Source organism: Bos mutus, chromosome 14, assembly GCF_027580195.1.
Source record: "Bos mutus isolate GX-2022 chromosome 14, NWIPB_WYAK_1.1, whole genome shotgun sequence".
Lineage (NCBI taxonomy): Eukaryota > Metazoa > Chordata > Mammalia > Artiodactyla > Bovidae > Bos > Bos mutus.
Window position 1 is genome coordinate 11,816,070 of NC_091630.1, and position 26,155 is coordinate 11,842,224.

At 45.0% G+C, this 26,155-nt stretch overlaps 1 long non-coding RNA gene across 4 annotated transcripts; it reads right to left on the reverse strand.

Moving 5' to 3' along the window:
• Positions 1-4,613: 4,613 nt before the first annotated feature.
• Positions 4,614-26,155, reverse strand: LOC138990790 (uncharacterized). Of its 4 annotated transcripts, none has more exons than XR_011466898.1 (6): positions 25,431-26,155; positions 24,645-24,775; positions 24,080-24,215; positions 12,549-12,623; positions 7,140-8,891; positions 4,615-7,049 (listed from the first exon to the last, which is right to left on the reverse strand). It is a non-coding gene; the product is annotated as an uncharacterized lncRNA (long non-coding RNA). The 4 variants fall into 4 exon arrangements; XR_011466899.1 differs by having other exon boundaries at positions 4,617-7,259; positions 7,815-8,891; XR_011466897.1 differs by having other exon boundaries at positions 4,615-8,891.

The following is a 26,155-nucleotide window of genomic DNA, read 5'->3' on the forward strand; positions in this document are numbered from 1 at the left end:
ATTTCTGTAGAGGAGAGTGAACATCCGTCCTATTCTCCAGAGGAAAGGCTTCTGGTCCCTTTCTTGAACTCTCAGTCCTCCTCCTATGGGGAGAGTGATTTATCTGGTTGCTGAGGTGACTAGCATTTGACGTTCACTGGGCCCTGGATGTTGGCTGTTCAGGTCCTCTGCTGAGCAAAGCGAGTGAGTTAAAGGCACACACGAAGTCCCTCCTTCTGCCTGTCTCACAGTCTCAGTCCCACAAGTGTGAGGCTGTGCCCGATTCTCCAGGCTGCTTTCCTGTGCGCAGTTCCCAAAGTTTAAACTGGGGGATGGGGTTACACCACTAAGTTGTCCAAAGTTCCAGTCATGCTCTGCAATCAGCTTGACTATCCTGAAAGCAAATATTTTGCACCCTGTATTACTCCTATTTTCTTCTAAATGGATTCAGAATCTGGAGGGCAGAAGGGTGAAGGTTATGTTTAATTCACACTTGAGAATCCCCCCTTTCAAAGGCCTGGAGGGGGTCCTCAGTCAGCCACTGCCACCCCAAGGCCCTCTCCACGGTCAGTGGAGATGGCAGCCTCGCCAACAGCACATTTAGGGGTAAGTTTCATTTTCAGCAAGTCCTGCCAGCCCCATCCCTCCTAACTTCTTCCTCCTTTTCCACTCAGTCCCATCCATAATGTGGCAATCACAATCGTAACCCTTCGGCTGCTTTTTATTGGGAAGAGGTTGGGAGATTCTTGATTTGATATCACTGAAGTCGAAAAAGAAGCACCTCTTGGCCCCTCGTTTTCCTCATATGTGAGCCCTACCTTCTGGGGTTGTCGTGAGGGTTTAAATCAGATGGCGCACATAAACCATTTAGCAAGTGCCTAGCACAGTGCTATTGGAGCAGATGCTCTGTAAACAGCAGCTGCCGTCGATGCTGCTCCTGTTATTATTAATCATTAGTATTCAGGCTCCTATCCATCACGGCTCCTCACATCTGGCAGCACTAAAAACAAAGCTTCAGTAATTGACATGGAGACCTACACTGCTCTACTCAGATGCCATTCTGGTTAGAAAAGTCATTCTTCAGGACCTATTTGATTCATTAAACCCAACTGGAAGAATCTGTGGCATTTGAATTTACCAGTGATTAAGAAAGCAATTTTCCTAAAACTTTTGAAAACCGGGTAATAAAAACTGGTAAATTACAGCAGAATGTGTCCTTCAGAATTCTATGGAACTCTGAGAAAACCAGAGCATCTAACCTCAAAAGACTGAGAAAATACTTCCCACATTTTCCCCCAAAAGGACATCAGATATTGAAGCAACTTGGAAAGATTACGCATTTCCATTATTTTCCCAAAGGGAAAAACACTTTACCCGGGGCATGCATTTGAGAACTGGAGCTTACTTTGTGGTGAAAATTTCCACTTCTTAACCAATCAATTGTGAACAGTCCAACTAGCGATTAAAATATTTGAATTTCTAAAGGTAATTAATCAAGTTGACATCTTCCACTGAAAAGGAAATAGAGAAGTTAAAGTACGGAAGAAATAGCTGGCTATAATGTACTCTCTTATGTGAGGTGGTATTTGTGAGACTGTGAATGTTTTAGGATGTTTCGAAGTAAAAGCCCTGTGTTGGTCTGGAACTCAGAGGCCCAGTGAATTCTCTGAAATTATCTAAAATTCTCTTTGACATCTGTATGTACATTTTTCTTAGGAGAAACCCTGTCTTACGTTGGTACGTACCCTTGAGGCAGAGCCTAAAACAGGAATTTGGGTGCATGAGGGAATTATCTCAAGGTGAAAAGACTAAGGAAAACAGGACAAGGCACAGAATAAAACCAAGAGAGAAGGTAGCTTCAACCCGAGTCCAGCTTCAACGTGATCCCACGGGCGCCCGGAGCATGAGATGCATGTGGAATTGGCAGTCGTTTTGTCCCTCTGGGTGAGTCACGGCTGCTGGGGCGCACTGCAGGGTAATCTGAGTAGGGTGGCACCCTGGAGAAAGAGGTAGCGTCGAGCCATTGGCAGCCCACCCCCACCGCAGCTGGGGGCTTGGTGCCCTGGCCTGGTGTTGGAGGGACATGACTTACATAAGTTTCTCAGTGTCTGGGCATCCTGACCCCAAAGGATTAAGAAATACTTTTTAAAAACGTTCTGTCTCTACACGTGAGAAACATCATAAGTCAGAAGTTATTTATCACAGCACTTTTCGTAATAGCAAAAGACTGAGAACAACCCGAATGTCCATCAGGAGGGGATTCCCTCAATGAATGATGGTATTTGTGTAAGATCTAATACTCTGCAGCCTTGAAAAAAATGGGGAAGTTCTCAGTATTGACTTTACAATGATTATCAAGATACACTGTTGACTAGAATAATAAAATATGAAGCAATGCATTTGGTTTGTTGTATAAAAAAGAGGGTAAAAGTTTTTTTGCTTCATTCTGTACAGAATATCTCCAAAAGATGCATAAGAAATTGGTAACTCTGGTTGCTTCTCAGGAGAGGAGCTGAGTGCCTGGGGGGCGAAGTCCAAGGGAAGATAACAGCCCTCTCTCGTTTGCTGTCCTTCAGGGTAGTATTTCATTTTAATGCCTCACTCAAAGATTCTAGAACAATACTTTATTGCTTCAGACTTAGTAATGATAGATGTTTTGAGGAGAGTAATGAAAACAAATGTTTTGCTTACCTGGGAATTTGAGCTACTTCTCTACTTGCCTGTTTGGCCACCAAGATCACTAAAAAGCAACCCCACGAGAAGAAACAATTCTACCAGTTTTTGCAGCATCCTTTGTTTTTCTTTTAAGAACTCTTTATCTAATCTCTTATCAGCCTATTTCAGTTGATTAATTCATTCCCTAAACCCATGTGAAGTATTTGGGGTTTAATTATGACTTCATGTCTATTTTTCTTGTTACTCATGGGTAGTGATTAGGGGAGGAAGTTCTAAGAACTTGTCAAGGATAGTCATGATGTGCTTAGTGTACCGAGAGCAAGGACACGTCCGTTGACAGAAAAGGATTTTGCATAGTCAAGTGCTATCTAAAGAAAATGTAATATAGTCAATATAACAGCTCACATCTTTGGAGTACTTGGTGCCAGACAATGTGCCAAGAATTTCCCATATTTATTTTATATAATTCTTTTTATCAGTTTTAAGGGGAAAGGGGGAAGCTATTATTATACCCATTTTGAACTAAAGAAATGGAAAGCAAAAACGGTTAATACACTCAGGGTTACATAAATAGTAAGCAGAGGAGCTGAAATGCACACGTGGCCTGCCTGACCCCAAATCCAAGTCCTTCCCACTCCACCCTCACTGGTCAGCTGGTCAGCTAATGAGAGGAAGCCATTTTCCTGTTCCCTTTTTGGAGCTGGCTTCAGAGCCTTGCTCTAGACTCACCTTATTGGTGATCAGAGACCCAGAAACCACTCAAGAGCTCAGTCCCAATAACTGCATCTATCAACTGCTTTCCTTCTCCAGCTGTCAGAAGACACCCACGTGGTAACTTTTCTGCCTGTGCCTCCTGAGAACACAGTGGCATCTATGTACGGATCCTGCCTGCAAAGACCAGCTGCTGAGGAGCCGCGGATCCAGTGAAGATGCCAAGTAACAGCCATAATAATAGTGAAACAACCTAATGCCTGATGAAGAGCCATTCAGTTCAGTCACTCAGCTGTGTCCAGCTCTTTGCAACCCCATGGACCGCAGAACGCCAGGCCTCCCTGTCCATCACCAACTCCCAGAGTTCACCCAAACCCATGTCCATTGAGTCGGTGATGCCATCAAACCATCTCATCCTCTGTCATCCCCTTCTCCTCCCGCCTTCAATCCTTCCCAGCATCAGTGTCTTTTCAAATGAGTCAGCTCTTCGCATCAGGTGGCCAAAGTATTGGAGTTTCAGCTTCAACATCAGTCCTTCCAATGAACACCCAGGACTGATTTCCTTTAGGATGGACTGGTTGGATCTCCTTGCAGTCCAAGGGACTCTCAAGAGTCTTCTCCAACCTGACAGTTCAAAAGCATCAATTCTTTGGTACTCAGCTTTCTTTATAGTCTAACTCTCACATCCATACATGACTACTGAAAAAACTATAGCCTTGACTAGATGGACCTTTATTGGCAAAGTAACGTCTCTGCTTGTAGGAAGGGCAAAAACCTGGGATTCTCTTTACTCAAAGCAGCCACAGTCATGTCAGTCTGGTTTTAGCTACCTCTGAGCACCATTGCCTCTATGGTAATGAGAAAAATTTCCCAATAAGTGATATTTCCCTGCACCTGTTTTCTGTGTGGCTCTGACCTGCAATTGGCAGATGCCCTGCTTCTTCAAGATAAGCAGAATGGACTCTCCTAAGAATCATATCTCTTGGGCAAATAAGATATCATTTTCATCAGCAAAAATTAGATTATCCCAATTTAACTAGCACCCCACCACCACCACCCCCCATCAGCTGTATAGTAGAAAGACAGCCAGGACACACCAGGTAAAAAGAGTCAGGTGCTTATCTAGGCCCAAGGCTGGCTCCCTTATTAGAGAAAACAGAGCAAAGCAAACGAGCGCCTGGTGGAATCCGAGCAGCAGAGAGCAAGGAGACCTGATCTGTTAATCAGGAAGTAAGATGGCAGAGGGGCTGGCGCCTGCCAACTCCTTCCTTGTGCCAAGCCCTCTATGTACCACAAATGTCTAAACAGACAGCAAACGCGAAAAGGACAATGAGTCTCCACTTTCGAAAGACAGAAGATCGAAAAAGAGGTTTTGAACAATGTGAGGATATATTCTTTTAGAAATAGAAATGAAGCAGACAAATGTCTACCTTTTACATTTATTAATTTATCAAGACATTACAAACATTATAGTAATTTAGAAATACTGCTAACTTAGAAATATTTCTTTTAAATATTCCCATCTCACATTCATGAAACCATCCTACATTAGTTCTTCATATCTCCTTTACTATCTCTGTCCTTGTCACAACCGAAGTCACATTTTGAGGCATCTAACAGTTTTCCAAAACACATCACCTTTACTTCCCGCTAAGTTGTTTTGCGATAACATTGGTTTTTGAATCCATATAATAATATGCTGTTAATGAAAATGTGCCCGAGGCCCCAGATATCCATCTCTGTAAGGCTTAGTACAGATGTGTCTCTTCATTCTCTAAATGTGTATTTATGGTATTTATAAAATTATTATTGCTTTTAAAAGTGATCCTTAAAGGCCTGTTTTCAATGATATCTAGTATTTGCTCTTGTGAAGTCATATCCCTAGATTTATGACTAAATCCGTATTATCCTGAGATAATACAGATTTATGACTATATCTGTATTAAATCTGCCTCCTTTGAAAAAATCCATTGTGTAAGGCAACCCTTATAACCACTCCAAACTGCAGCTGACAGCAGAACATTGTCTCAGAACAATTTGTCCATCTCAAATAGTACTTTGTCAAAATAAAGGAAAAGAATCCTCAAGTATCTTGGCCCGGGTTCCACAGAAAGCAAAGCCTTCCAGCTGCCAGTCTATCAGGGAACCGCAGGCAGGAGTGGGGCGCTGGGCAGCAGCAGATATGGGGTGCATTCCTGAGCTGCACCCCTGCTGGTATCAAGGGCACCATCTCTCAAGACATCCTTCAAAAGGCCTTATAACTGCTTCTTGGGACGGGTAGGGGGAGGGGCACGCATTCATCCCTCCTAGTCTCCCTGGGGTCAATATTGGCCCTTGGGAAGCTGGAGCTTCCCCCGCCCCATGGAAGCTCAGGGCACTGAACGGGCCTCACAGCAACATGGCAGCGTCTGCAGGGAGCCCCCAAAGGGGCGGGAAGAAGGTGCAGCAGGAAGTGGGAGGCTGTCGTTACCCCTGTGTGAAGGCACACCGCCGGTGGCAGCTGGGAATTACCTTGAAACCAAGTGAGTCTGAGAGGCTATCACAGGGCCTCTAACACACCCCGTTCAGTTCAGTTCAGTCGCTCAGTCGTGTCCGACTCTTTGCGACCCCATGAACTGCAGAACGCCAGGCCTCCCCGTCCATCACCAACTCCCGGAGTTCACCCAAACCCATGTCCATTGAGTCAGCGATGCCATCCAGCCATCTCATTCTCTGTTGTCCCCTTCTCCTCCTGCCCTCAATCTTTCCCAGCATCAGGGTCTTTTCAAACGAGTCAGCTCTTCGCATCAAGGGCCAAAGTACTGGAGTTTCAGCTTCAGCATCAGTCCTTCCAATGAATACTCAGGACTGATCTTCTTTAGGATGGACTGGTTGGATCTCCTTGCAGTCCAAAGGACTCTCAAGAGTCTTCTCCAACACCACAGTTTAAAAGCATCAATTCTTCGGCATTCAGCTTTCTTTGTAGTCCAACTCTCACATCCATACATGACTACTGGAAAAACCATAGCCTTAACTAGATGGACCTTTGTTGGCCAAGTAATATGCTTTTTACTATGCTGTCTAGGTTGGTCATAACTTTCCTTCCAAGGAGTAAGCATCTTTTAATTTCATGGCTGCAATTCCCATCTGCAGTGATTTTGGAGCCCCCAAAAATAAAGTCAGCCACTGTTTCCAGTGGAAACAGTAGAAACACACCTCGTTATAGGGACACAAATATAAGGTAGTTCCTTTTTAGTTCTGAGGGGTAAGTTTTCAGAGGGAGAAAAAGCTCCCCTTCTGGGAAGATATATACAGTACATTGTCTGTTTATCCCTCAGAACAACCCTGCCAGGTGGATAATAGTATTTCCACTGTACATATGAGGAAGCCAAAGCTCAGGGAAGTTAAGTAACTCACCTGAGGGGTGCAGCCAGCCCTCCACAAACAGGATGTAGAGGGAACACATACCCCGACCTAACTGTGCCCAGTTTTCCGGGTACCCGGCACCTGTTTTAATCCAGTCCCTCAAGACACACAGACACGAAATGACTTGTGAAGGAAGACTTGTTTCTACTCACGCTTCCTCAGCAATAGGAGGCGTGGCACTCCACTGTGTAAGGCGTCCACAGGAGGCGCTATAACTAGTCAGGGGCAGAAGGAGCAGAAGAAAACATGACCAGGAAGAGCCTTTCCTGTGGTTCCCACTGGAAGGAAAAAGAGAGGCAGGATAAGGAAGCTTAGGATTGGCTAGGCTAAACACTGGGGAGTAGGGGCTGCCTCTAGTCATCTCGTACCTGGTCCGAGATGAGGAGGGCAGGGGACCAGGCCCCAGAAGGGGAGAGCTGATGAAGATGGCAGCTGGTAGCGGGAACACTGGATTGGTTTATCTGCTTATGAAAGGCGCACTCCAGGGTCTGATGGAGTCAAAGAGGTCAAAGCTTCAGCGTACAGAGAATAAAAGACAGGCTTAATGGAAGGCCCTCTCCCTGATCTCCCGCCAGTGCTGTCATTGGCTGGACCCTCCAAGAAGCTAAAGCATAAGGGAGTCCCTACGGGCTCCTCCAAGCCCACCCCCCAGGATGCTGAGAGGGTGGAGAAGGCAGGGAGTGGACCTAGGGGGAGATAGAACAGCTCAGTGTTTAACTTCCCTCCTGCATTCGAGGACTGGGGCATGGGGTGCACAGCAGGACGGCAATCAATCAGTTTTCACCCGTTCATTCAATGCTGAGAGCCCAAGTATACCCCGCGCTGCTCTAGGCAAGCAGACAGTGGGGCCCACAGGACACACGTGGTCCTAGTTCTCCAGAGCTTATATATCCGTTGAGGGACACAGAGAGTAAACAAGTGAGCTACAAGGATTTTATAGACAGTGGGTGCCCCGTCACTCAGTCATGTTCGACTCTTTGCGACCCCGTGGACTGTAAGCCCACCAGGCTCCTCTGTCCATGGGATTCTCCAAGCAAGAATACCAGAGTGGGTGGCCATGTCCTCCTCCAGGGATCTTCCTGACCCAGGGATCAAACACACGTCTCCTGCATCTCCTACAACGCAGGTGGATTCTTTCCCGCTGAGCCTTCGGGGAAGCCCTTTGTAGACAGCAGTCAGTGTTAAAAAAGGACAGACAATGGGGTGAAGATGATGAGGCAGGAGCGGGCACACACCCTCTTTCCTGGTTTGAACCTTGCTGGAGCTCCTGGCTGCCTTCAGCAAGGGCTGTCCGGGGCCTCCCACAAGGGCTCCAGCCTCTGTCTGCAGCCTGTCCTCAATGCTCATCACCCTGGGACAGGCAGCCCCAGCAGGGCCCCGTCACCCCTCAGCCCTTGCTGCTCTGTCGCCCAGATGCGCTTCTCACCCCCTGCTTCACCCCCATTTCTTCTCCTGCCTCATCCTCCTCACTTTCCAGGGCTCAGATATCAGAAGGAAGCAATGCCTGACACCCCGGTGCCATCAAGCAGTCCTGGGCCCCTGGCTGGGTTGTGGCCCTCTTCACCGGGCATTGCCTTCCTGGCCTGACTCCTCAGACTCACTCTAGAAATGGAGGCTCAGTCCGCTCTCAACACCTGGGCCGGGAGTGCCAGCTCCCTGTTGGCTCTCCACAGCGGCTCTGTCTTCCTTCACCGATTATTTGGGGACCACAGTAACTTCCTCATGGGTTTCGTGAAGAGTAAATGAGGTAATGCACACACGCCAGTGCCTGGCAGAGTATTCAAGAGTAGGATTCAAACCCTCCTCAGGTTGCCTTTTTTTAACTCAAAAAGGAGCATTATTTTAAAGATTTTTTTAAAAGGTCCACACATTACTGAAATATATATATTTATGTGTGCGTGCATACATGCTCAGTTGCTTTAGTTGTGTCTAACTTTTTGAGACACTATGAACTGTAGCCCACCAGGCTCCTTTGCCCATGGGATTCTCCAGGCAAGAATACTGCAGTGGGTTGGCATACCCTCCTCCATGAGATCTTCCTAACTCAGGGATTGAAACTGTGTCTCTTACATTTCCTGCATTGAGAGGCAGGTTCCTTACTGCTGAGCCACCAGGGAAGCCTGAAATATATATAAAATGAATGTTACATCTTCTTCTCACCTTTTATTATCCAGTTTCCCTTCCCAGCGCATCAACAATAAGCCAGTAAGCATTTAAGACCACACATGCCCATGTGTATGTGTGTGTAGACACACAGGTAGATAGGTCCTTTTTCATACTAATCAAAGCTGACACTGTCCTGAAGCTTCCTTTCTTCTCATAGCAACATATCTTACAGTCACTATGCTTTTTAATGGCTGTCTGACTTCCGCTAATACGAGGAGGTCATAGTTTATCAAGTGGACTGTAAGCAACGGCATCTAAGTTGTAGAGATTTTTGTTTAGTAGCACACAAGCTTGTGTGTGTCACATCCTGCCTGGTGGTGACAGCACGCGGCAGAGTGGGTCTTGATCTCTGAAGGGCCCGGCGCAGGCCTGAGTCACCAGGAGGGTGACTGCTGGGTGACAAATGAATGAGTGACCTCTGACCTTTGTCCCCTTCCAAGTGGGTATCACCCTCTCGTCTGAGTTCTTCTGCATCCAAGGAAAGACAGCCCAGCCGTTCAGTGTCTGGTCCTTGGGTTTGCAAATACCAGGAAGCAAATAATATGACCTTTTTTTCTCTGACTCCAGATATGCTGGGACACAGATTCAGATCTTTTGCCAGATTTGAAATACCTTTTCATGCTACGCCTGAAAATTACCAAGGGCCAAAAGCTGATGGCCTCTGTTGTCCTCAGACTTGAAGCTAAACCACCTCCGACATTTTCTTTCCTTGCAGTGGCTGGATGGAGCCTCGCTTTGCTTGCCTTTCATTGCCATTGTGAAGGGATTTTATAAAAGGCACTGACATGTCTATAAGGTGCTGAGCCAGGAGACAAGGTAGAAGATCTGAAATGATGGGAAAAGCTGAGAGACCTGAGTATTCTCTAAGGGGGTGTTCCCTGGCCCAGTTGTTCCTCCCATGTGGCCTGCAGGAGAGGGGACAGCTCTATGCTAGCCAGGCATGAGCTCTACCTCCAGGCCCAGACCCAGGCAGTGAATTCCCTGCCAGGGCACAGAACTCTTAGCCATTGGCTTGTGATGTGCATGATACAGAAGTGTTGAGTACAACTTGATTCTTGGAGTTTTAAGTGGACCCAACATAAACTTACTAAGAGATTTATCAGACATTGTGTTTTGTTCTGGGGTTAGGGACAAAATCAGCATAGTGTTCAGCCTCAAGAAGATAAGAGGAACTTCTCGGCTGTCCAGTGGTAAAGACTCTTCACTTCCACTGCAAGGGGCACAGGTTTGATCCCTGGTCAGGGAACTAAGATCCCACATGTCTTGAAGCTGGGCGTGGCCAAGTAAATAAATAAGAAGATAAGCAAAATGAGGCGTGCTGTAACAGGAGAGCGGCCTGGAGGTTTAGAATGAAACTATAGGATCCAAGTAATTTTCTGGGGAGAATGACATCTGGCCAAGTCCTGAAGAAAACGTAATGTTTGTGGAATGGGTTGGGGGCAGGTGGCCACGAGCAGCCTTGTTGCTGCTGTTCAGCCACTCAGTCGTTTCTGACTCTGTGACTCCACGGACAGCAGCACACCAGGCTCCCCTGTCTTTCACTGTCTTCAGGATTAGGCTCAGATTCACGTCTACTGGGGCTTCCCTTGTAGCTCAGCTGGTAAAGAATCTGCCTGCAATGCCGGAGAGCTGGGTTCGATCCCTGGGTTGGGAAGATCCCCTGGAGAAGGGAAAGGCTACCCACTCTAGTACTCTGGCCTGGAGAATTCCATGGACTGTATAGTCCATGGGGTCGCAAAGAGTTGGACACGACTGAGTGACTTCCACTTCACCTCACGTCTATTGAGTCAGTGATGCTGTCTAAACATCTCATCCTCTGCTGCCCTCTTCTCCTTTTGCCTTTAATCTTTCCCAGCATCAGGGTCTTTTTGAAGGAGTCAACTCTTCACCTCAGGTGGCTAAAGTATTGGAGCTTCAGCTTCAGCATCAGTCCTTCAAGGGAATATTCAGGATTGACTTCCTTTAGGATTGACTAGTTTGATCTCTTTGTAGTCCAAGGGACTATTAAGAGTCTTCTCCAGCACCACAACTCAAAACAAAAGCATCAGTTCTTCAGTGCTCAGCCTTCGTTATGATCCAACTCTCATATCATACATGACTACCAGAAAAGCCACAGCTTTGATTATATGAACCTTTGTTGGCAAAGTGATGTCTTTAATTTTTAATATGCTAAGTTTGCCATAGCTTTCCTTCCAAGGAGCAAACATCTTTTAACTTCATGGCTGTAGTCACCGTCCACAGTGATTTAGGAGCCCAAGAAAATAAAATCTGCCTTTGTTTCCACTTTCCCCCTTCTATTTGCCATGAAGTGATGAGACCAGATGCCATAATCTTAGTTTCTTGAATGCTGAGTTTTAAGCCAGCTCTTTCACTCTCCTCTTTCACCTTCATCAAGAAGCTCTTTAGTTCCTCTTCACTTTCTGCCATTAGAGTGGTATCATCTGCATATCTGAGGCTGTTGATATTTCTCCCACAACCTTGATTCCAGCTTGTGTTTCATCCAGCCAGGAAAGTCATATGATGTACTCTGCATATAAATTAAATAAGCACAGTGACAAGACACAGCCTTGACATACTCCTTTCCCAATTTTGAACCAGTCCACTGTTTCATGTCTGGTGCTAACTGTTGCATCTTGACTGGCATACAGGTTTCTCAGGAGACAGGTAAGGTGGTCTGGTATTTCCATCTCTTTAAGAATTTTCCAGTTTGTTGTGATCCACACAAAGTCTTTTGTGCAGTTAATGAAGCAGAAGTAGATGTTTTTCTGGAATTCCCTTGTTTTCTCTATGATCCAGGGAATGTTGGCAATTTTATCTCTGGTTCCTCTGCCCTTTCTAAACCCAGTTTGCACATCTGGAAGTTCTCAGTTCACAAACTGCTGAAGGCTAGCTTGAAAGATTTAGAGCATAACTTTGCTTACATATGAAATGAGCACAATTGTAGGGTAGTCTGAACATTCTTTGGCATTGCCCTTCTTTGGGATTGGAATGAAAACTGACCTTTTCCAGTCCTGTGGCCACTGCTGAGTTTTCCAAATTTGCTGACATATTGAGTGTAGTACTTTAACATCATCATCTATTAGGATTTGAAATAGTTCAGCTGGAATTCCATCACCTCCACCAGCTTTGTTCATAGTAATGCTTCCTAAGGTCCATTTGACTTCACACTCCAGGATGTCTGGCTCTAGGTAAGTGACCATACCATCGTGGTCATCTGGGTCATTAAGACCCTTTTCATATAGTTTTTCTGTGTATTCTTGCCACATCTTCTGGGGCCCCTGACATTATCACAAAGGAAACTTGCTCCACCAGCTTGGACTTTCACATCAGAGAGAAACAAACTTCCATCCTGAGTGAGTCTATACTGAATCTGGGTGACTTTGATACTGCCTATATTCAGCAGATCTGACCCAAGCAAAATTATGAAAGCTACAAACTGTGAGCTGAGTTTCCTTTCTCTCCACCCTCTTCAGTGTGATCTGCTCCATGGGGTCCAGGCTCTTCATATTGTCCCCCCACCCCCACCCCAGCTCCTCACTGGTTGGCCAGGGCCTGTGTGCTTCCAACATCCTCTACCCCGACTCCCTAATCCTCAACCCTTCAAAACTTACCAATCATGCGTCTTTCATTCAGTTACAGGGAACTTTCTTCTTCCCAACTTCTTGGGACAGGAATGACTCTTTAATCTGAAGATACAAACCACCAATAGCTAGTTACAGCTTCATGTACGACCAGAACTTGGGACAGGGAATCACACAGACACGGATCCGAATCTGAGTTCTGCTACTTTCCAGGTGTAGTGACCTTGAGGCTTTTGTGGTCTCTGCCTCCTTATTTGTAAAATGGTGATATGAGCACCAATTTTACAGAATTAATAAGAGAATAAAATAAAGCATGTAGCATAGTTCCTGGAAGAGGATGAGAATCAAGCTAATCACAACTCTTCTAGAAATGCATGTTGTCATCCAGGTTCAAGCAGTCCAAGTGATAGTCATGGATCCTGCTTTTGGAGACCCCTGAGGATAAGATTTCTCCAGGCCCCTTCAGCGAGCCTGCTTAATCATCCTTGGAAATCCTTCCACATGTCCACCAGGCCCTCTCTCATAGCTGCTCAGGCCTTTTTAACTGTGTGTAGGAAATATGGACAGCTTTCTCCTTGAGATTCTTTGCCTCTTCCTCTTTAGGTTAAAAACTTCTGAGTCCTTTATCATTACATCATAAAATCCATTGTCTATTACTGGGATAATTTAATAATTTTGTTACTCGTTTCAGGGGTCAGAGAGAGGCTTTGATGGTATTCAGCAAGGGACCGGGAACATCTAATTTGTAAAAGAAAGCAAAATGTTACGTTATCATAATTCTCACAGCGTGGTCCTGGACCAACAACTTCAGCATCACCTGGGAACTCATTAGCAATGCACATCCTAAGGTCTCACTTCAGACGTTCTGAGTCAGACACTGGCTGGAGGCCAGCAGTCTGGGCTTTAACAAGGTCTTCCAGTGATTAAGATGCTTGTGGAGGTTGGAGAACCACTGCTCTGTGCAAAATCCAAAGAGATGAGTTGGAGACAGTGGCCAAGAGGCCTGCGGCCTGAAGGGCAGCCCTCAGTTTCCTCCTGTGTCCAAATCCTCATTCTCCATTTGGCAGCAAAGGAGAGACGCTCCCTGCAGGGAAGGGAGAGTGCTTTCCTGGCTCCCTCCCACTGAGAAGAGAAAGGAAGATGGGCCGGTACGGTACGTCCCCACTCAGGGTACTTCAACCACACACGGAGGATGAGAGAGCCACTCACTCCTGGCACCTTGTGCCCTTGAACATGACCCCATCAGTGTCCGAGAATCTCAACAAGCAAATTAGCAGCTCTAGAAGCAAGGAAGGGCAAACCAACCCTGAATATTCATTGGAAGGACTGATGCTGAAGCTGGACCTCCAATACTTCGGTCGTCTGATTCTAAGAACTGATTCTTTGGAAAAGACCCTGATGGCTGGGAATGAGTGAGGGCAAGAGGAAAAGGAGGCGGCAGTGGATGAGATGATTGGACGGCATCACTGACTCAATGGACATGAGTTTGAGCGAACTCCAGCAGACAGTGAAGGACAGGGAAGCCTGGCGTGTTGCAGTTCATGGGGTCGCAAAGAGTCGGACACGACTTAGTGACTGAACAGCAAGGAGAAAGAAGAGTAAAAACTTCTCTTCCGCCCCAGAGACTGACGGCCCTGCTGGTTTCTCCCTCTCTCAACTTACTGTGGGAAATAAATTCCCTTTGTTGTTTTTAATAAATTGATTTATTTTTGGTAGGGTGAACTAAAGTACCCTAAATTGTGAGGGTTTTACGATGTGTGTTGGGAATTATTAAGCAACTGATGCAAAAATTTTCCCATATCAAAAGCTTGGGCACAGTTCCAAGAGGAAAACTTTCCATAGCAAAACATCATCTGTTTTCAAATTACTCTAGAGGTCAAAGGAAATCAGTGCAAAAGACAGTGGGAGGCACCGCCAAAGGGCCCAAATCTACCCACACGCCAGGCTGGCGGCTCACCCAGGCTTGCAGCAGGTGGTGTGGGCTAGGCCTGTCTGGGAGCGTCAGGCCAGCAGGTTTTAATAAAGGCACCAGGAGGCACACTTCATTATGGCTTCTGTGTTTTTATGAGTTTGAAGCTACAAGTTCCACGCCTGCCCCGCGCTCTGTTTTGTCACAAGGCAGTCATACTCAAAGTTGGAGATACTTAACTCTGAATAGCCAGGATGTAAAGTCTCTGTGCCCTGGATTTCATCAAAGAAAAATATCTCAAGCACAAAAGAAGAAAAGTCATAAATGTCATACTCAAATGTTTATGAATTTCATTATTGTCCTGCTTTTCTTTTTTTGGCAAAATCGCGCCTTTTAAAATTCAGTTCACATTAGTCAGAGGCCCTTTGCCGCTGGTCACTGGTCTCCAGAGCGCTGGGGAGCCATTGGGTAATTACTTTGTCCCAGGAAGTGCTCGTTCCAGCACGACACCCTCTGAAGCCCCGCAGCTGTCTCTGCGTTTCAAAAGATAAATTGTGAGGACCTTTTCGGAAACGTGCCCTCTTCTAACCTGTGCCCTAACTTCCTTCCTGATCTTCCGTCTGCCCGTTTTGTGACGCTTCTCTGAAGGCTGCTGTGACACACGATGTGTGGGCATCTGAACCCGAGGTCCATTTGCTGTTTATGAAAATGATTCAGATGTACCAACCCCAAAGCAGCCTGCCACCAGAGCGAAGCAGTCCTTTCACTGTGACCGAGCAGCCTGGCCAGGTAGGCAGGCCCTGGGCACGGGCCAGCTAGCAGGAGGTCGAAGCTAACAGAGCCCCTGACCCTTGTTCATCAGGTAGCTGTGCGTGCAGAACTCTGTTTCCAGCTCAGCTGCGTCATCCCCATAACCACGAATTAGCTCTCAAGTCTGCAAATCATATGTAGAAGCATCTTCCCCGCTGCAAGGCCTCCCCTGGTGACTCACTGGTAAAAAATCTGCAGTGCAGGAGACGCAAGTTCGAACCCTGGGTAGGAAAGATCCCCTGGAGAAGGAAATGACAACCCACTCCACTATTCTTGCCTGGGAAATCCCATGGACAGAGAAGCCTGGCAGGCTACAGTCCATGGGGTCACAAAACAGTCAGACATGACTTACAGACTAAACAGCAACAACAGCTGCAAGTCAAGGTGAGCTTGTGCCCCTGAGGCCCCTAGCCAGGGATGCTCTGCAAAAAAATAGGCTGAGGTGAAGTGAAGTGAAGTCGCTCAATCATGTCCAACTCTTTGTGACCCCACAGACTGTAGCCTACCAGGTTCCTCCATCCATGGGAATTTCCAGGCAAGAGTACTGGAGTGGGTTGCCATTGCCTTCTCCAGGAGATCATCCCGACCCAGGGATTGAACCCGGGTCTCCCACATTGTGGGCAGACGCTTTACCGTCTGAGCCACCAGGGAAACTGGCATACATTTGAGGTGGGCTTTTAATTTTTCTCCAAAGTGGAGGGGACGCCTGCCAGGGAGGAGACCTGCTCTGAATTTCCTTTGTCTTAATTTTGTCTGGTGTTTTCTAGGGATTTGGGTTGATGGTATCCCCTCCACCCCTAGCTAGGACTCCGGCAAGGGCCCTGCTCTGACTCATGTTGACCAAGAAGCCTGAGACACCTTCAAGTCCAGACTTAACCATTTCACAAACGAGGAAACGAGCTCAGAGAGGAGGTAAATCTCCTCAGAGGGTGGATTCCGCTCAGGTAGCTCAAAAAGAGCTTTTCTTTTGGATTCCTCCCAGGCCAGCCTTCCTCCCACAGCAGACTTTTGGAAGGTGGTCCGTGTTGTTCGCAAATTGCCCTCTGGGAGAGAAAAAGTTGCCCTAACTAAGGCTCGCGGATCAGCGGCAGGACAAAACTTCTGGGCCCTTGCTTGGTAGCCAGATGGGAAACCACATCTTCTTCGGGCATTTCTCTCAGTAAAGTTAAGAAACCACCCCCAAAAAAAAACAAGTCATTTTGAATAGTTTCCAGAGCAAAGGAACGATCTTCTAAACAACAGAGTAGGTGCTGGGCCCCCCTGTCTTCTCGGTCCTGTGACACTGGGATCAGGCAGATCCTGTCCTCAAGAGCCAAGAGCCAGGTGTTGGGAGCAGGTAAGGAGATCGAGGGGCAATCTCGTGCTGCAGGAGACCCCAGCACTACAGGGGCATGGGAGGTGGGAGGAGCACCTTTCTCATTCTCCTGGGGTATCAGGTACTAGGGGTTCAGGCTAGGCCTTCCAGAGCGGTATGTGAGAGCCAGACAGGCAAGCGTGGAGGAGTGGTTCAGACCAGTTAAGACAGGCAACCAGCTGGAATTCAGGGCAATTTCCAAGGTCATCAGATATTGAAGAAATAGTAATAAATGTAGCTTCAGATTGACCCAGAGGGAAACTCACTCCTAGTTTCAGATAAATAATGTGCAACCTACAAACTTCTCTCAAAGGCAAACTGTTAACAAAAACCTGGAGAAGCTCACCACTGACTTTACTAAAGCTTCTGAAGGTAGGCATTTTGAACTCAGAAATGGTATTAGTAGTGGGAGGGCAATATGGCATGACACATAGGAAACGACTCACCATGTAATATCTGTTGAATAAACAGATCACTTATCAGGAATTTCTTTTCGCTGAAATATTAATTAGGAATTGTTGATGTGTGTTTTTATTTATTTATTTTTAATAGAAGGATCATTGCTTTACAGTACTGCACTGATTTCTACCAAACGTCAACATGAATCAGCCATAGGTTTACCCATGTTCCCTTCCACTTAAATATCCTTTCCACCTCCCTTCCCATCCCACCCCTCTAGGTTGCTGTCAAGCCCCTGTTTGAGTTTCCTGAGTCATACAGAAATTCCCATCGGCTGTCTGTTTTATATGTGGTAATGTATGTTTCCGTGTTGCTCTCTCCGTACCTCCCACCCTCTCCTTCTCCACCCCACCCCAGCTGTGTCCATAAGTCTGTTCTCAATGCCTGTGTCTCCACTGCTTCTCTGCAAATAGGTTCATCAGCACCACCTTTCTAGATTCCATATATATGCATTAGTATGCAATATTCATTTTTTTCTTTCTGACTTACTTCACTCTATAATAGACTCTAGGTTCATCTACCTCATTAGGACTGACTCAAATGCATTCCTTTTTATGGCTGAGTAATAGTCCATTGCATATATGTACCATAGCTTCTTTATCCATTCATTTGCTAATGGACATTTAGGGTGCTTCCATGTCCTAGCTACTGTAAATAAAGTTGAAATTAACATTGGGATTCATGTGTCTTTTTCAATTTTGGGTTTCCTCGGGGTATAGGAAGTAGGACTTTGAGAGATATCTGGAGTAACAGGCAAGTTTGGCCTTGGAGTGCAGAAGCAGGGCAAAGGCTAACAAAGTTTTGCCAGAGAGTGCACTGGTCATAGCAAACACCCTCTTCCAACAACACAAGAGACCACTCTACACATAGACATCACCAGATGGTCAATACCAAAATCAGATTGATTATATTCTTTGCAGCTAAAGATGGAGAAGCTCTGTACAGTCAGCAAAAAAACAAGACTGTAGCTCAGATCATGCACTCCTTATTGCAAAATTCATACTTAAATTGAAGAAAGTAGGAAAAACCATTAGGCCATTCTGGTATGACCTAAATCAAACGCCTTACAATTTTACAGTGGAAGAGACAAATAGAAAGGGATTAGATCTGATAGACAGAGTGTCTGAAGAACTATGGATGGAGGTTCGTAACACTGTACAGGAGGCAGTGATCAAAACCTCAAGATCAAATCCTCAAGAAAAAGAAATGCAAAAAGGCAAAACAGTTGTCTGAGGAGGCCTTACAAATAGCTGAGAGAAGAAGAGAAGTGAAAGGCAAAGGAGAAAAAAAAAAAAAAGATATATCCACCTGAATGCAGAGTTCCAAAGAATAGCAAGGAGAGATAAGAAAGCCTTCCTCAGGGATCAATGCAAAGAAATAGAGGAAAACAATAGAATGGGAAAGACTAGAGGTCTCTTGAAGAAAATTAGAGATCCCAAGGGAACATTTCATGCAAAGATGAGCTCAATAAAGGACAGAAATGGTATGGACCTAACAGAAGCAGAAGATACTAAGAAGAAGTGCAAGAATACACAGAAGAACTATAAGAGCCTTGGAGAAGGCTCATGAGACTCCCATGACAACAAGATCAAACCAGTCAATCCTAAAGGAAATCAACCCTGAATATTCATTGGAAAGATCATCTGAAGGACTGATGCTGAAGCTGAAGCTCCAATACTTTGGCCACCTAATGCGAAGAGCTGACTCATTTGAAAAGACCCTGATGCTGGGAAAGATTGAAGGCAGGAAGAGAAAGGGACGACAGAGGATGAGATGGTTGGATGGCATCACCAATGTGATAGACATGAGTTTGAGTGAGCTCCGGGAGTTGGTGATGGACAGGGAAGCTGCAGTCCGTGGAGTCGCAAAGAGTCAGACACAACTGAGCGATTGAACAACAATATGCTTAGTAGTGGGATTGCTGAGTTGTATAGTGTTGATGTTTGTTTTTACTAAAAGCTAAAAAATATGATATAAAAAGTAAAAATTACCTGTAATCCCAATAGCCAGACATAACCACTGTTAACTACTGAGGTCATCCAATTTGACTTGTGACAAATTGTCAACAGTTGAACCTAGGTGAACAGTATATGGGAGTTCATTGTACTTTCAACTTTTCTGTGTTTGAAATTTTTTATAATAAAACATTGCAAATAATGGTTCAATGATTAACTCTTTTGTATATATTTTTTTGTCCATGTCTCTGATTTAATCCTTAATTTTCTGTATGATTACTTCTGAAACTAGAGCCACTGGGTCAAAAAGTATGGCCCCAAGGACCTTAATACACATTCTCAAAGTATCCTTTTGGAAGGTTGCTCCATGACATGTGAAAACCTTCATCTCATTCTCTCTATGCCTTCATTGAATGACATGATTTTTTTATTACTGTTTGTTATTTTAATAGGAAAAATAGTACCTCATTGGATTTCTTTGGCTATTAATAACTTTGAATTTTTAAAATTTTCATTAGCTCTTTGTATTTCTTGAATTGTAGTCTTGATCTATTTTTATGTTGAAAACTTAATGTTTACTCATGTCCTTGAATGGATTTTTTAAGTTTATTGTTTATTTTTTCCTGAGCAATATATGAACAAAATATACCATTTAACATTTAATTGTAGGATGAAGTAGTAGTCCCTGCTCTACTTCCCCCATCCCCAGGGATGACCTCTTTAAAGAGATTTTTAAAAAGAGCTATTTCTTCTAGTGTTTTCTCTAAGTAACACGCTTCTTCATTTTTGCTGATTTCAAATTCATTAAGGCATAGCTTGTGTACAATAAAATGCATATATTTTAACTGTACAGTTGATGAGGGTTTTTTGTTGTCCAGTTGCTAAGTTGTGTCCGACTCTTTGTGACCCCATAAACTGCAGCACACCAGGCTTCCCCGTCCTTCTCTATCTCCAGCAGTTTGCTCAGATGTCCATTTAGTTGATGATGCTATCCAACCATTTTATCCTCTATTGCCCCTTTCTTTTCCTGCCCTCAATCTTTCCCAGCATCAGGTCTTTTCCAATGAGTTGGCTCTTCACATCAGGTGGCCAAAGTATTAGAGCTTCAGCTTCAGCTTCAGCTTCAGCTTCAGCATCTTCCAATGGTCTTTCCAATGAATATTCAAGGTTGATTTCCTTTAGGATTGACTGGTTTGGTCTCCTTGTTGTCAAGGGACTCTCAAGAATCTTCTCTAACACCACAATTCGAAAGCATCAATTCTTTGGTGCTCAGCCTTCTTTATGGTCCAACTCTCACGTCCATACATGACTACTGGAAAAACCATAGCTTTGATTATACAGACTTTTTGCCAGCAAAGTGATGTCTCTGCTTTTTAATACTCTTTCTAGGTTTGTCATAGCTTTTCTTCCAAGGAGCAAGTGTCTTTTAATTATGATTCTTTTTAAATTGGGTTAAAAAACATAACACAAAATTTACCTTAACCATTTTTAAGTGTACAGTTCAGTGGTGTGAACTATATTTACCGTGTTGTGCAACAGATCTCTAGAACTTTTTCATCTTGCAAAACTACAACTCTATACACATTGAACAACATTCTCCATACCCTCCTCCCCATCAGCCCCTGATAGTACCATTTTACTTTCTGTTTCTGTGAATTTGACTAGTTACCTATATAAGTGGACTCATACAGTATTTGTCTCTTTGTTTATTTCACTTAGCATAATGTCCTCCAGAATCACCCATGTGAACATAAATGGCAGAACTGCCCTCTTTTTAAAGGTTACATAATATTCCATTGTGTTTGTACACTACATTTTATTTCTCCATATATTCAGCTATGGATATTCACTTTTGGCTGTTGTGAATAAGGCTGCAATGAACATTAGCATACAAATACCTCTTCAAGACCCTGCTTTCACTTCTTTTGGATATATATTTGTGTTGTGTGTGCTAAGTCATTTCAGTCATGTCCAACTTGGTGCAACCTGATGGACTATAGCCTGTCAGGTTCCTCTGTCCATGGGATTCTCCAGGCAAGAATACTGGAGTGGGTTGCCATTTCCTTCTCCAGGGGATCTTCCCAACCCAGAGCTCAAATTTGTGTCTCTTATGTCTCATGCATTGGCAGGCGGGTTCTTTATTACTAGCACCACATGGGAAGCTGGATATATATTTAGAAGAGGAATTACTGAATTATGTGGGGATTTTATTTTTTATTTTTTTTTAATATTTTGATTTTCTAAGGAATCACCATAGCGTCTAAGTAATATGCTTTAACAGAAAATTTTTGCTATTTTTCCCAATTTTATAGACATTATTGATTGACTTTGTACCCTGAAAGATAAGCTATATTATACTTCAACCTCCATGGGCTTCCCTGATAGCTCAGTTGCTAAAGAATTCACCTGCAATGCAGGAGACCCCGATTCGATTCCTGGGTGGGAAAGATCCCCTGGAGAAGGGAAAGGCTATCCACTCTAGCCTGGGGAATTCCATGGGCTGTATAGTCTATGGCGTCACAAAGAGTCAGACACAACTGAGTGCCTTTCACTTTCACTTCACTTCCATCTCCATATATTTTCCAAGTATATTTATATCCAAAGTATGTTTATATCCCAAATTTTTGTTAAATTACTATTTTGTGTTTATATTTTTATGTCTAGTCAAGCATTGTTTATTTTGCTTTCCTGTAGAAGGGCTTGTTTTTCTTGGAGTTAAGGATTGTGTTATTATTTTTTTTTATTCCTTTAGTTTATGTTGTGTGTTTATCACCAATTTACAGCCAGACTCACTTACAAAGCTGTAAAGTTTCCCTCAACATGATCAAACACATCAGGAAACCTATTTTTTTAAATAATGTTATTTATCTATTTACTTTTGGCTGTTCTGGGTCTTTGTTGCTGTGGGGGCTTTTCTCCAGTGGTGGTGTGTGGGCTTCGCCCTGGGATGGCTTCTCTGGTTGCAGAGCGTGGGCTCGAGGGTGTATGGGCTTCAGTAGTGGGGCACACTTAGCTGCTTAGCTGGTGTGGAGCATGTAAGATCTTCCCAGACCAGGGGTCAAATCCATGTCTCCTGCATTTGCAGGCAGATTCTTTACCCCTGAGCCACCAGGGAAGCCCCAGGTAACCTATTAATCACACTTTTTCCTTGGAGATATCCTCTGTTCCTTTGCTCCTTTACCTCTGATCTCTTAGAAGGCCTCCTGCAGAGCTGTGGTCCTAGGACTGACTTCTGCCATCATCCTGGTTATTCTCTCCACCTCCTTCTCGTGCTAGGTCCCCTATTTCCTGGATCTTATGACATAGCTTTCCTCAAGGCTGCTCATCCTTGGTCGCTTGTTTATATTTAAGAGTTGAAGCTATGCCTTTACATAGAGACTGACAGGGCAAAGACTGACTGCATATTATGTCCCAGACACTATTGAGTCCATGCGGCTTGAAAACTAAATAAGACTCAAAAGGAAAGAAATGCAAACACACAATTATAAATATGGAATATGGATGTGACTATAGCATTCAAGGTATAACAAGGCACAAGGGAAGGAATAACCAACTCTTCTTAGGCAGCTTTCTCTTTTAGAATATTCTAATAATGTTATCAATTGTGGTATCACTATGGGTTATAAATGCCTACTCTGTACAAGTACCATTATCCATTTAAGACCAAAGTTTTTCTTTGGTTTTGAAATGATGACCTTTCTGAATTTTGTGAACAGAATGCTACTGCCTTGAGAAGAATGAGTCATATATCCATAATATTTGAAAAATCAGCATAGGTTGACAAGTGGTATTTTGAATCTTTGTTTCTCCTTCAGTCTCTTTTAAAATGAAACAAAGGTACAACTTTATTAAAAGAAGTGCCCTTGTGCAGGGCAATATGTATGATATATCATTTGCACAGATATTTTTGCATAAATCCATATTTGGCAAACATTTTTCTAGAAGGACAGGGCTTCCTTGGTGGCTCAGACAGTAAAGAAACTAACTGCCTGCAATGCAGGAGATCTGGGTTCAGTCCCTGGGTTGGGACGATCCTCTGAAGAAGGGAATGGCAACTCACTCCAGTATTCTTGCCTGGAGAATTCCATCGACAGACAGTGGACTTGCATCCATGGACTTGCATCCATGGACTTGCAAAGAGTTGGACACAACTGAGTGACTTCTTTTTCTTCTAGATGGACACACAATAGATTGTGGACACCCCCCCAGAAAGGGTTGGGACTTTCAAGTATAGGTAAGTTGGGAGAGAGCTTTTTCATAACTTTTCTATGCTTCTGATCAGTTTTAAATCATGTAAATTTGCTTGTGTGCAGTTAGGAGAGAGCTTTTTCATAACTTTTCTATGCTTCTGATCAGTTTTAAATCATGTAAATTTGCTTGTGTGCTCAGTCCTTCGGTCTTGTCTGACTCTTTGCAACGCTATGGACTAGAGCCAGCCAGGCTCCTCTGTCCATGGGATCCCCAGGCAAGAATACTAGAGTGGGCTGCCATTTCCTCCTCCAGGAGATCTTCTTGACCCAGGAACTGAACCGAGGTCTCCTGCATCTCTTGCATTGGCAGGTGGATTCTTTACTACTGAGCCACCTGGGAAGCCCTCATATAAAATTATTTTACTTTTATAATTAAAAGCTAATTTGAGGGATTTCCCTGGTGGTCCAGTGGTTAAGAATCTGTCTGGCAATGCAGAGGACATGGGTTTGATCCCTGGTTGGGGACCTAAGATCCCACATGCCATGAAGCAACGAAGCCTGTGAGCCACAGCTAGAGAGTCCACGTGCTGCTCCGAAAGATCCCACATGACAGATCCCACGTGAAGAACCGGTGTGCAGCAACTGAGACCTGACACGACCAAATAAATAAATATTTTTAAAAAACTAATTTGAGGTAAAATAAAAATTAAACATGTAAAATGTCATCACAACATAGTAGACGAGTGATCACAGTGGGAAACACCACCAACATAATTCTCAGTGCTGTTTCAGGTCACAAGGGAGGGGAGCGTGACAGCCTGCTGCCCAGGTCAGGGAGGGGAGCAGGGGAAAATGTGATGAAAGGCAGGTTTTAGGAGTCTCACCACTGCTCTGCGTGTCATCTCTGCCCCTCAGGGACTCCCAGCCTGTTGGTGGTGCTGGCTCAGGCCAGAGCTCGGTCCATCCGGTTCCTCCCTGCTGTCACCTCTGTGCCCCTTCCTCCAGAGCAGGCATCACAACCTGGATGAGAGCCAGGGCTGGTGATTGTCTGTGTTCACTTTGGGGCTAGAAACAGGGTCAGGACTGAAGCGAAAAATCGTGGACTGAGCAGGCAGAAATGAGCCAATCTGACAGCAAAACCAGTTGGTGGAAACAAGAAGTCAGGAGTGGTTAAGGCTTAGGTTCAGACTATACCTGTGAATGTACACAGGTGCAAAGAGTCAGACACGACTAAGCGACTGAACTGACTGATCCCTGTGAATGCAGAAGTCCAAACAGGTGTCAACACCAAGGAGAAGAGGCAGAACCAGCCCCTCAGGGGTTCACTTGATTGATCATCCCAAAGACTCTATGATGTCAGTTCAGTTCAGTTGCTCAGTCGTGTCTGACTTTTTGCGACCCCACGGACTGCAGCACGCCAGGCTTCAATGTCCATCACCCGGAGCTTACCCAAACTCATGTCCATCGAGTCAGTGATGCCATCCAACCATCTCATCCTCTGTCATCCCCTTCTCCTCCTGCCTTCAATCTTTCCAGCCTCAGGTCCTTTTCCAATGAGTCAGTTCTTCCCATCAGGTGACCTAAGTATTGGAGTTTCAGCTTCAACATCAGTCCTTCCAATGAACACCCAGGACTGATTTCCTTTAGGATGGACTGGTTGGATCTCCTTGCAATCCAAGGGAATCTCAAGAGTCTTCTCCAACACCACAGTTCAAAAACATCAGTTCTATTCTAATGCCCATTTTATAGATGCATAAACTGAGGCATGGGCAGATGTGGTTTGCCCCTGTTATACAGCTGTAGGTGTTGGAGATAAGATTTAAATCCCAACAGGTCAGCTCTAGAGCCAGGAATTGTGTTAACAATGGGGATAAAACACTCACTGCAATAACTACTGACTTATTGCTAATAAATGTGATTACAAGCTGAGGTAAGAGGTTTGAAGAGAGATACAGACCCACAGTGCAGGGTTAGGTGAAGCTGGATAAAGGAAAACTTGAACTGAGACCTAAATACTGAGTTACTAAGATAAAAGGCTGGAGGAAGCGGAGTTGGGAGGAGAAGAGAGCTCCGGGAGAAGGTGCAGCACTTGGAAAGGTTCTGAGGTGAAAGAGAGAGGCCGAGTTTGAGAAAAGCAAGTCCAGCAAGTGCTGCCTGGTCTCGGGGAGAGCGTGAAGCAGTGACAGAACCTCTTGGAGGCTTGCGGAGGTTAAGACTGGATAGCAGCCTTCATACCTGGGATCCAGGGTAGAGAAGGGCTCTGGTGTGAAGTTTTCAGAGCTTCTGTGGGCATTTCCTGTGAGTGTGTGTGTCAGCCTCTGGCGCTAAGCTTGCCCCAGCACTGATACACGTTGGCTTGTTCTTCTACGAGGCCCCCATTCTTCGCTTCTGCTACATTCCTGACTCCATGGCTCAGACAGAAGTGAGCAGCAATACCCAGTTTGCGCAAAGACCTGGGATATGGTTAGGCTGGTTCCACATCTTTGCAAAGAGGCCCTTTCCTCCTGCCGCCTCCCCTGTTGAGAATGACTCAGCACAGCGGAGAGGCAGCCAGCAGAAGAGCCTGTGGCCAAGGCCACCAACACGTTGTGCTGCAGAGCCCGGTGGCTCTCCCTATCTTGGGCTTTCAAAAGCAACCCAAATAAAGATGAGCTAGGTGCCAGGTTCATTGATCTGCAGCGGTTAGAACTGAGGCGGATGTCAGCCGTGTCCCCATTTGGCGCCCCTTCCAAGCTGTGCCGGAAAGGCGCTGGAGGATGCCTCCCGGGGGTGCGCTGGAAAGCTGGCTGTCTGGCTCCCACTCACTTTGTTTGTCTGGGTCTCTGTCTAGTGGCAAGGCGACCATCCACCGCAGAGCTGCCATGCTAGGATTGCTCCCCTTTGGCACTTCCCTTTGTTTTTCATTCCTACAAGTAAAAGAAGATTATTCATTAAATAATCAGGGTCAATTGGTTATTCAA